The following is an 11,680-nucleotide window of genomic DNA, read 5'->3' on the forward strand; positions in this document are numbered from 1 at the left end:
CTAAGCAGTAAACAAGGTGTAAGACGCAGTGATGGCAATAATCACAGGAAGGAGAAGTATATACAGCTCTCCAGCTCAGTCACGTATACACAACACACACACACATGCATTAAATGAATTCTTTTTCTGCTCATTACACTTGGGCTGGGACTGTTGCTGTGACCCTTCAGTCATTATCTCCACTGCATTCAACTAAAACTCACAAATTACATCGCCACTGACTCTGGGTGCCCCAATCAGTGTGACCTGCTGACAAGCTTATAGCTCGAACACAAGGGGAAAGGATTATATGTTTTCAGAGTGCCAGTGTGTTATTAGTACAATACCAATTAGACTGTGTGTCCGGCCTACAGGATGGCTAAAGTACAGTGATACCCCATAATGATATCACAGTGGCAGCATCTTAATGATATCTCCGCTGTCAGGTGAAATTTTTATTTTTTATAAAAGACGTCATAACAAAATTTCCTATAGATGCTACAGCATTTTTTTTTATTATTAATGAATGGTTTTTGGAAAGAAAGAAAAGATAGCACATTCTGTTCATTAAAAGCATTCTGTGGAAGCTGACAGTTTTAAATGTTTAGCCAGGAACAGCATAATCAAAATCAAGACAATATTTACAGTGGTAAACACTTGGTGTTGTCTACATGAGAAAATAGCCTCTGATGTTTTAATTGCCCCCAAGGCCATGTCTAATTAAACCTCCATGGGCGCAAAAGCCCACTGCTTTCCAGCCAAATAGGCGTACAAGCACGTACACACTGTTCTGCCACCCAGGACTGTACACTCATTCAGGTTTAAATGTCACAGGCCTGTGAAACAATTGCATCCACAGGCGCATGTGCACACAGTCCCCAGGGTCAGGATTAGCATCCACTGGTGTGACTCCATATCTGACCTTTATGAGTGGATAAGCAGCGCTCTCCAGGGTCTCATTTGTCTCACTTTATCCGAACAATGGCCTCAACCCATTCACAACTGTAGCCTTCTCTCTCTCACTGCAGAATGAACACGGCGAGGCTCAAATTGTTGAACTTCAAAGCTTTTCAAGGACTCCAGGTCCAATTTTCACTTATAGTGCATGTGGTTAAAATGACCATGGTTATAAATCAATTTCAAAACTTAAGCATCACATTATAACCTTATGACTAAATAAACCACAATCAGAGTTACATTTTGAGAAAAAAAAAAAATCTGTTAATTTTATAATTTAATTATTATTTATTAGGGGTTATCACATTTTGATCACCTTTTCTGACAGAGACTCACCAGTGGGAAAACCTCAGACAAAAACACAAATACAGAAACCTCTCATGTGAAATAACTAGGACTATTCCAAATTTGACAAGAAATGTTATGTTCATGGAGGAACCTGCTGTTCATAGAAAGACGCTGACTGATAAAATGTGTTTTCAATCCCTTGTATATATCAATTGGGCAGCTTGTCTGTTTGCAACCAAGTCCCACTTAGAAAAATGGTAATCTTAGTGTATTATCTTAAGAAGTGCCAAGTAGTAACATAAATGGTATTCTTTGTAGGAAAGCATTAAATGTCTAAAGAGAAGGATAAAGTGATGCACGCCACTATGACATGACAAACATTAAGCTATATCTAAACTAGATAGGATGAACTGTATATGTCTGTGAACATGTATACAAGAGGGAGGGATACACAGTGATTTGATGGAAAAACAGATACATGGACAAAGAGACGAAGCTCTGGCCATAATTCTGTATCGCAGCTACATTTACAGTTCGTCCTTCCCTCCTAATCTTTACCAACAAGAATGCACCGACCCAGCAAGAAGAAATTCACACAGAAACAGAAAACTAAAAGTGTCTGAGTGTAGCATTCAGACATAACACGGACGTGACTGAGCCACATTAAATACTGAGCATGATGATTGATGACAACTGACTAAAGTCCATCTGCTGATGAAAACAGTGTGATATGGGTAAAAATCTCTAGAACTATGAGTAAGGGGACCTTGAGTTGAGATTTTTTTCAACCACAATTAAAACCCTTTATTTACTGCCCCATTAATCTTTTTATGACCCCCAGATTTATCTTGTGACACCTTGGCGTAGTCCTGATTCATTTACTTATATCGTCTTAATTATATCTGTGGGTTTATTCTATTGTAATCATCAATCAAATAATCTCATAGTCTTATCTGGCAATTTGGTCAATGTTTGTTGTTTTTAAAAGCACTCTATAAAAATTTGACTTGACCACAAGAAGTTCCCAAACAATTAAACATTCTCTTACATAACGGGCCTCGTGGAAGATGTTGACACATCATAGGTGTTAATAACAAAATGGATGACGGCTGAATTCCTTTTGTGCATGCTGGCTCATTCTCACATTGTCCTTGCTTACTGCACTGTGCCCTGGAATAGAGTCATTGTTAATGTAATAGTAAACCATGAGCTTTACCCACTTCACCAAGTCAAAATGTCTGCTGTCAGATTCAATTCCTGTTTTATTTCACATTATACAATGTTAAATCTACAACATAATAAATAATGTGAAAAAAAGTGAAGTTTCATATGAACCAATGAACAGATCCGAAATGTGGGTGGTGAGTTAGATGTCGGGTTTACCAAGTTCATATTCATAACTGTCAGACCTCTTAAAGCTGTATATCTGCATTTATAATATTGTAATGAGATTTGGTGTGTCACTCACAAGCATCGCAACTTTATGCAATATTTGGGATAAAGTCTCAAAAATCTGAAAACAGAACAGAGCATGGGACAGTTGCATTTGCTTGTGGCAATTCATGAGCTGACCAACACTAACTGAAGGACACTAAATGTGGTATTTGCTTGATAACAAATTATAGCCTCAGAAATGACCACTGAGTTGAATCTGAACGTCTGACAACTACAAAAAAAAGCGATTTTGAGCGTTTGCCAGGCTGGTATTTTCCTGCAGAGCCGTTGTATAGTACGGCTTTTCTGCTATATTGTCTGTCCTCTCTAGGTATGTATCAGTTTGTAGCTTTCCAGATGCTTTCCCTTTTGTCATGAACATGCATAGTCAATAGATGCACAATGATTTATTTATTTATTTATATCTATTGTTACAGTGAAGGGAATATGTTTTGGAGAGCATCTATTTCTCTGAGAGATTGCGTGCGTGCGTGTTTGTGTGTGTGCGTGTTTGTGTGTGTGTGTGCGCGTGTGTAGCAGTCAGCTATGTGAATAGGGTTCGATAATGAGAAATGCTTATCAACCCTCTACAGCCTGTCAGCTCGCTGCTATTAGCTGTTACCCCAACAATCCTACAGGTAGGCCAAGAGTGCTCGAATTGATTCCAAACATTCCTATTTGTCCCTGCAGAAAAGGAGCAATCAGCAGACGGATTTAGTTGATTAGGATTATGGTAAGTAATTTATGGAGGAAATAAGTGGGCATTTTTAAGGGATCTATTAATGTGGTGAAATTAGTTTTCTTAATACCTGGGATGAAGTTGCTGTTTGAATGTAAATTACTGTTTATGTGATTGAAACGTGGACTAGAAAAAGAGAGCTTAGTTTTAGGACAGTTTGTGCAGTTGTAGAGAGGGAACAAATAATTTAGGAGCAGTTTTTCTCATCCACACACTCACATTTATTCACTCATTCTCATCAGTGGCATAGTCCTTGCTGAGGGTACTTTCCATATCACTGCATGGCTTTTGCTGCAGAGAGACGCACTTTAGCATAATGCTAACAAGAACCTTGACAATTAGATAGACAGCAGGGGGGACTCGGGGGCAGAGAGGCAGGAGGGCAGCGTATGGAGCTAAGATGTGAATAAAAACCAGGGAAAAATTAAACAACATGGAGGCTAGAGGGAGGAGGCATGTGACTCTAAAACGCTTTAAATTTATTTTGTTTCTCCATGTAATGGTCAGTGCTTAAAAGGAAGAAATCAAGTCCATGTTTCACTAATGAGACTTGATATAAGCCTAACACAGATGTATGAACACACAGAAAGAGCTCAGCTTATAACTGAATGACACCGAGACTCATAAGATGTAATTTGAGTCAGTACAATTGTTAAGAAATCCCATTTGTACAGGCACCATCATCTTTAGAAGACCCTACTCCCAGCTATTTTAGTACATCTTCAATCGTGTTATCAGCTTTTCACAAGTAATGACTCAGAATGATGCCTATCATGTCAAATGATACGTTTTCTAAACCCCAGTGGCATGTGAAGAACATGTTTGAGCTTATTTGCACTGTATAAGAATTATTCATTCAGATTTGGTAGCTTATGTTAGCTTGCTTGCTATAAGCAAAAGACATACAATAATATTGGTATGACTGGATTTCAGAATCAACTTTTCAGATATAGTATTAGTTATATACTCTTTACCAACATGTGCAACAACACTGAAATTAGAGAGATGATAGTGTTGATAAAATGCTAGAGGCAAGGCACATGTTTGGCCACACACATTTATTCACAAAGATAGTTGGCTATAGCTAAAGTTAAGTTTAAAGGCTAAGTTTAAACTAAAATTCTCTACACAACTTGGTTAAAACTTCTTTGCAATATAAAATATATCCCATATAAATGTATAGTTTCTGTGAAGACAGCAAGTAAAATTTGCAGTAAGTACAAGACAAAGGTAAAATCCAAGTAACTGCTTTCTGCCACAGAGAGACGACCAACTAGATTCCTAAAACAAGAGAGCTGCAAATAAAGCTGCAGGTTACTCTTAGCTAAAGCTTTCTTCTCTTTTTTCTTTTTTTTTTTACTTTACTTTACTTTTTTTCCTCAAGCTTTCTTGTCATTGACAAATATCTAATTTGATCAGCGGACATCTAAGTTATTCAATTTTTATAATCCACATAGTTAAATATTTGTAATGTAACAGTAGCTAAATGTAGTCATGTTGAAGAGTAAAACCTCTAAACTAGAGTGTAACTACACTAAACTAAAATATAAAGAAAGAAAGAAAGAAAGAAAGAAAGAAAGAAAGATATAGAAGAGTAAGAAGATATATTCAAGCTTAGACTGAAATCCTAGTATTCATGTGATTTGGTATGGTTAAGTTGGGGTCAAATAATCAGCCTCAAGAAAAGCATAAAATGAAGGCATTTCTATCTTTTAGACAGTTTGTTAGCCAGCCTGAAAACTTGAAATCCATTTTCTCCACTTTGCTTTTGTAGGTCAGATATAGGAATACTGTTTGTTTACTGTTAATTAAATGAAATGTATGTCAAAGACATAAACGTATTGAGTTGTAAAGGCTTTATTCTGTTTGCTGGTACATTAATGCTGTACAAATGCTACTTGATCTGATGTTAATTATGTGTGTTTTTGGGGGGAAGATCTCATCGGATTGGATAACAGCTGCCGCCGAGGACTGAGAGTGTGACAGTGAAACATGTATATGTGATTTTCAGGCAGATGACAGACAGACAGAAGGGCTCCTTAAGAGGACATACAGCTTTAACAGGATTGGAAATGGTACCGACCAGCTGTAAGAGGTAAGAGAGAAAGAGCAGGGGATGAGAGTCAAAGTGGGAGGAAGGAGGGGCGGCTACTCAAGGAGGCGAGTTGGTAGATCAGTTTGAGAAGGAATTAACTGTCATTTAGCACCAAAGTTGAGTAAGAACACGTTTGTGTTTGCGGCAACAGCTTGGAAAGATGGACAAGGAAGATGAAGTAAATGGGGAAGAAAAAGAGCGAGCTTTGGGATGAATGAAGCCGTTAAACACATCATCAAACGCTACAGGCACAGCAGGGGGCCACGGGATACACCCGTCTGAGAGATGGGTGGTGTGGGTGTGTGCATGTGTGTGTATAGTTTTGTATTGGTCTAATAAACCATCCATCTGCAGGGAGAGCAGAACAGTGGATGCAGGGAGCGGGGGGGTTACAGCACTCTTTATGCTCCATATTTACACCCCTTTCAAACGCACAGACCGACAGATACACAGCCCTGCCCAGAGGTTCTTTGATGCTTGTCGATACCGCTGCGTGATGATGTCATACGGCACAGAGCAAGGGAGGGAGGCATGATCAAAGGAGCGAGGGAGGGATGAAGACGCAGGAGAGGATATCCAAGACAACAACGGGACAAAGATGGCGACTGCTTCTGCTATGGGACGTCCACTGGCGTCTGGACCTCTGCATCACCAGGAGGAACCCAGGCCGGGCAGCGAGTGTATTCACTTCCCTTATTCTAACAGGATGACCACCAGCATGACACACTGGAACCACCAAGCCAACCTCAGCCACCACTACCGCCGGGCTAGCACGGTAAGCTCTCCGTCTACCTTAGCTTTTCCTCCGCTGCTGTTAAACCATCAAACCCTCAACGCCCCGATGTCTGGTTACCATCACTCCATCCCAAGTATTTATCATGAGTTGCCATTCTTTCTAATAACACATTTTCTACCCATTTTCTTTCTTTTTCTCGGCCCTTTCATCATGGTCTTTTGGCTGTTAATATAGGCCTCTCTTTGCCATCAAAGGCAGCACATCAATTGCCTTGACTCCCAAGTGTATGTGTGAGGGTGAAAGAGAGAAAGGGAGAGAGGAGAAAAAAAAAGACGAACACCATGTATCAAAGATCAAGGCACGCTTTCATGCCTGATTTTGGCCTTGGTTGGGTTTTGCTTTCCATCATCTTTCCATCCTCCCTTTTCTCACTGTTGTAGGGCTGCAGACGCTCTCCGACCCCATCGAGGTTTTCTCCCAGCGCTCGGTAGTCCAAATTCCACATTCGCTGAAAAATGAAATCAGATTCTTTTGTGGGGAAATGGAAGCAAAGACATTTTTTTGTGATTCTCTTTAAGAATATTCTGTAGCTCACAGGCTACTGGGCCAGAGCTCTGCCCCAATGATGACAATACGTGAAACAATATTTGAATAAGCAGCAGGAGGGCAGCCAGCTAATCCACTGTGGCTAATCCAGTATTGGTGCAGGCCATATTGGTAGCTGGAGTATTCAACACCATCACAATACACATCAGCAGGACGCCATGGCAGATATACTGACACTGCTACTACAGGCATGGCTGGGAAAGGCCAGCAGATGGATGGACAGGTGGATGGACGGATGGGTGGAGGGATGATAGAGAGATAGAGAGATGGATAATTGCATGAATGGATAGAAAACCTTGATATTGATACTTTGGCTCCTTTATTTCAGATATTGTTTGTCCTTTCATGTAACTTAATTAGGGTTCTTTAAGAAAAAGAAAAAATGGAGGAAATTAAATGGTTAAGACAAAAATAGAGTTGAAACCCTTCAACTTTCAATGTCCTCCGTGGCTGCAGGACAATGTTTATGTAAAAATTATAGTAAACATGAAAACAAACCGACATGAAATGTCGACATCATCCTACTCACTACACGGCAAATAAAATAGTCCACTGTACAAGATCTTTCTTATCCTTTGTTCTGGAGCTTTCCTTGCAGCCAAACAAACTACTTGTCTCCAATTAATTTTCTTAAAGAGCAAAGGTCTGTTTCTCTTTCAAGAGGTATATAATGAAGATTTCACTCTCTGCGAGCATCTAAATGGGTCTTTGTGCTGGGAGGCCCCCAAGAGATAAGCCTGTTTCTGACAGGCCTCCGTACAGACGCCTAAATCTGCTGTGGCAGCTGGAACAAAGGCACCCCTGAGCTGGACCAGCACACTGACCAAAAGCTCCATCTCAGCTGTCTAAGGGGGCTGCCTCAATTTAAGAATTAATAATCCACTTTTATCTTGACTGGAAATGGTTGTTTTCGTCACATAGGCTACTTGACAACGGTGAAAGAGTAATTCATTGGGGCTCTTTGTCTTCTACTGAGATTGTAAGAATAGTTCAGAGCGGCCGGCTAGAGTCATCAGTTGATCTTGGAAGCGGCATCAAAGATCAATGACATTGTAATTTAGCAGTGCAAGATGAATTGTAACTAATGCTGCATACCCTACAATTTTCTGTTACACACACTTATTAGCCAAAGCATACAGTCTCCTAGAATCTGAGACAAGCACACACAGTTAAAAAAGGAACAAAAGTAACTAAGAGTGGCGAATCTAGATGAAATCCTATCACAGTATCTGTTATTTGTTGTTACAACATTCATACGTGTTGTTTAAAAAAAATATCTAGAAATTAATTTAAGAAAAAAGATTATGTATAAAATTACCAAACAGGATGATTGTTTAGCTCTTCCATGCAAAAATCATAATAAAACCCAATCCTGTTGCTCAGATTAGGCCTTTTTAACAGAAACATTTTGACATGTCACAGTAGGAAATAATAAAAATGAACGAAAGTTGAATCCCATTTACCTTATTCAGTGTCAGGGTCCTGTTATTGTGCATGCTGACTCACTGTCTTACTGGGAATCCTAAATACAATGGAGCCATCATTAATGTTATCAGTAACTTTCCGTACATGAAACCCTCGGCTGTGGAAAAGGTTTATAGACTAATGCAACCAGAAATATTAAAGTGATATACACCCTGGTATCAACAGCGTGGCACAATCTCAAATTTACCGTACATAGGGTTATACTCACACAGTGAATATATATTGTCGAATCTCCTCATCCTAAAATAGGATGGTGCTCTCTTCGTATTCTATAACGCACCATCACTGGCTCAAAATTTTAAATTTGTCTAATACTAACTAACTACGAACTAATGACATTTCCATCAGCCTCAGCATGTACTTGTTGTTGTGTTTTCTGCTAACTAGCAAATGATAGCATGCTATGCTAAACATAGCATCAAGCTCGAAGCAGCACTGTGCACTAAGTACAGCCTCAAAGAGCTGCTGGCATGACTGTAGACTTTAAGCCCATGGTTGACTGCTGCTCACTCAGGTTTTTAAAATGCAATTTTAATTCAAAAGGAAGGAAATTGCACTTTGAACTGAAAAATACACCTGCGAATTCAGATGTTTGACCCCCAAAATCACAAAAGTGAAATGTATCAGAAAGTATTTTTTGTGTCTGGACTGTTACATTTAAAATCTGGTCATTGGCAAAAGAGATAGATAGATGCAGAAACAGACAGATAAATAGACAGACAGATACATAGATACATAGATGAGGAGGGGGCAAGGGGAGGCACCAAGGTGTATTGGTGCCTCCCCTCTGTGATGACCTTTCTTCAGCTAAGAGCTCAGACCTCTACAATACTCTCTCTCTCACACACACACACACACACACACACACAGACACACACACACAGACACACATACATAGTCAAGATTCATTATACATTCATAAGTACCAACATGCCCCCAACCCCTCCTCACCAAGACATCATAAAGGTCAAGTTCATCTTCCTCAGTATTCTCTCTTTGTCTCCCTTCCCTCTCTCCTCATTGTCTCTGGGGACACTGCAGCAACCACAACAACACCAGCCTGTTGCAGCAGGAACCTGTGTATGCATGTGTGGATGTGTGTTGACCGCGGAGGATATAAGCCAAAGTGATATGAATACATTTCCATAATGAAGCGTGTTTAGCTTGCCTGTAAAGTCTGCCAATCAAACACATCGCCAAACATTTCATCATCATTTTCTTAAGCCATCGGTGCAGCGAACAGCCCCGCTTCATTACCGCCCTGTGACAGGCTTCTCTAGATCTCTTACTGAACTATTTCACACTGGTGCTCTGTGTTAACACATCTGAATGGTTTTAAAGGTATAAGCTCATAATTAGCTACGATTTTAAAGTGTGGCAGAATCCTATGTTTTCTGGGATTTAATTGGTCTTAAGGGTGGGCACCACTAAGAAGCTTCTCTCATCTGTTGTGGATATGATCAAACATAGTCATTTATTGTACGTTTCAGTCACAATAGTCCAAAAAATATGCATCACTTGAGTCTAAAGTAGCCTTTAAGACAGTAAGAATACACATTTTTAATACTATAAAGACCAAAATCCCAGACAATATCTGTTTAAAATCATAATATACCAGTATAATATTAAATTGTTTTGATCAAATTGTACATTACAGACTTTATTATTGCCTAAATGGAAAATAAAAATGACATAAATCAGAGCTACAGCGCAGATGTGACTGAAAAAATGTCTGTTGCTCAGCTGGCTTATTTCTTAATGATCATTATTTTTTTCATTTCTTTTTGTGTGTGTGTTTCCCAGGTTCAGATTATGATGGAGAAGCAGTCCATCCCAGAGTGGACAGAGATGAGGACAGGTGTCTGGACCTCACCTGAGCCACCTGACCCCGCCTTCTCCACACGGGACAGCTAGCTGCAACAACTCACAGGAAGCATGGTAAACCACTGTACAACACTGTGGAGCCATTTGCTTCAGAGGTCTATTGAAGTATTAAGTTTGAAAGGCGACTTTACTCCAAATGTATGTTCTGTATCTTTCTCATATTTTGACTGTAGTGATGATCATCTAAAGACAAATCCCGAAGAGTTTAACATCATAATGACTGCAGCATTTTCACATTTTTAATTTACATTGACATTAAAACATCATTCACTGAAGTTTCTGGACAGTGTTTTCTGCATTGGTATATTAACACTGACTGATTCAAAGTCATTGGAATGTAATTAGAGCTGAAACAATTACTCAATTTATCAATTAGTCGATTGAAATAAAATGAATTGGCAACTGTTTTGCTGGTCAATTAATCGTTTATGTCCATTTTTAAGCAAAAATGGCAAATATTTGATGGTTCCAGCCTCTCCAGTGTGGGGATGTACCACTTTTCCTGTCTTATCTTGTAGTAAACTGAATATCTTTGGGTTTTGGAGTATTGATTGAATAGAGAAAATCTGCCTGAAGACATCGCCTTTCGCTCTGGGAAATTATATTATACATTTTCCACTATTTTCTGGGGTTTTACAGACTAAACAACAGATCAATTAATTGAAAAATGAATCTGCAAACTGGTTATTAATGTAAAAAGTCATTAGTTACAGCCTTAAATGTAATGTACATAAGGCGGGATTTTATCTTTAACTTGTGCCGATGTTATTGACATTTGCCATGAAAATTAATGTTTTAATAGTTTATTAGAAAATGACAAAGAGTCACATGAATTACTCTTCAAGTATTGTTATTAAGTGAGGTTCAATGTTAATTCTCAACCTTAGAGATAACAAATTTCAATCTCACCACAAGGTCCAGTTAGTAGCTCTTATGGAGCAGACTGTCAGCTGCTGTTTCCAAGGTCGTGAATCATATTTGAATTTAAGGGGATGGAGAAATCGTTAAAGTGCTCGCAAGAAAGTGAAGTCTGAGCATTTAAGATTCCATGACAACTGGGCAATCTCCATCTGCTGATGAAGATCATGTGATATGATTGAAAGCTCCAGTGCAGTCACTAAAATTACCTTTTAGTGAGATTTTTTCCAGTTTTTTTTGAGTGGAAAAAAAGCACACATTGGAGACCATTTAACATGATAAAAACACATATGAGTAAATGTGATTTTCAGACTTCTCATATAAAATGTAGCCTGAAGCGTCACATGTGAAATCATCAGTTCCACATATAATACAAAGCATGTGATGAGGCATGTGTGGTTTTTGGACACTTCACATGTGAGAGCATGTGAGCACGTTTTTTGGTAAGAGATGCGCTTAATCTATTGGTAGCAATGAGAGAAAATAAATAATCTAATCTCGCCTTCTCTCTCTCTCTCTCCCTCCTTTCTTTCTCTTTCTCTTTCTCTCTCTCTCTCTC

Source organism: Seriola lalandi, unplaced genomic scaffold (genome assembly GCF_002814215.2).
Source record: "Seriola lalandi dorsalis isolate HSWRI2012SDOR001 ecotype SW California unplaced genomic scaffold, Sedor1 jcf7180002053559, whole genome shotgun sequence".
In the NCBI taxonomy this organism is placed as follows: Eukaryota; Metazoa; Chordata; class Actinopteri; order Carangiformes; family Carangidae; genus Seriola; species Seriola lalandi.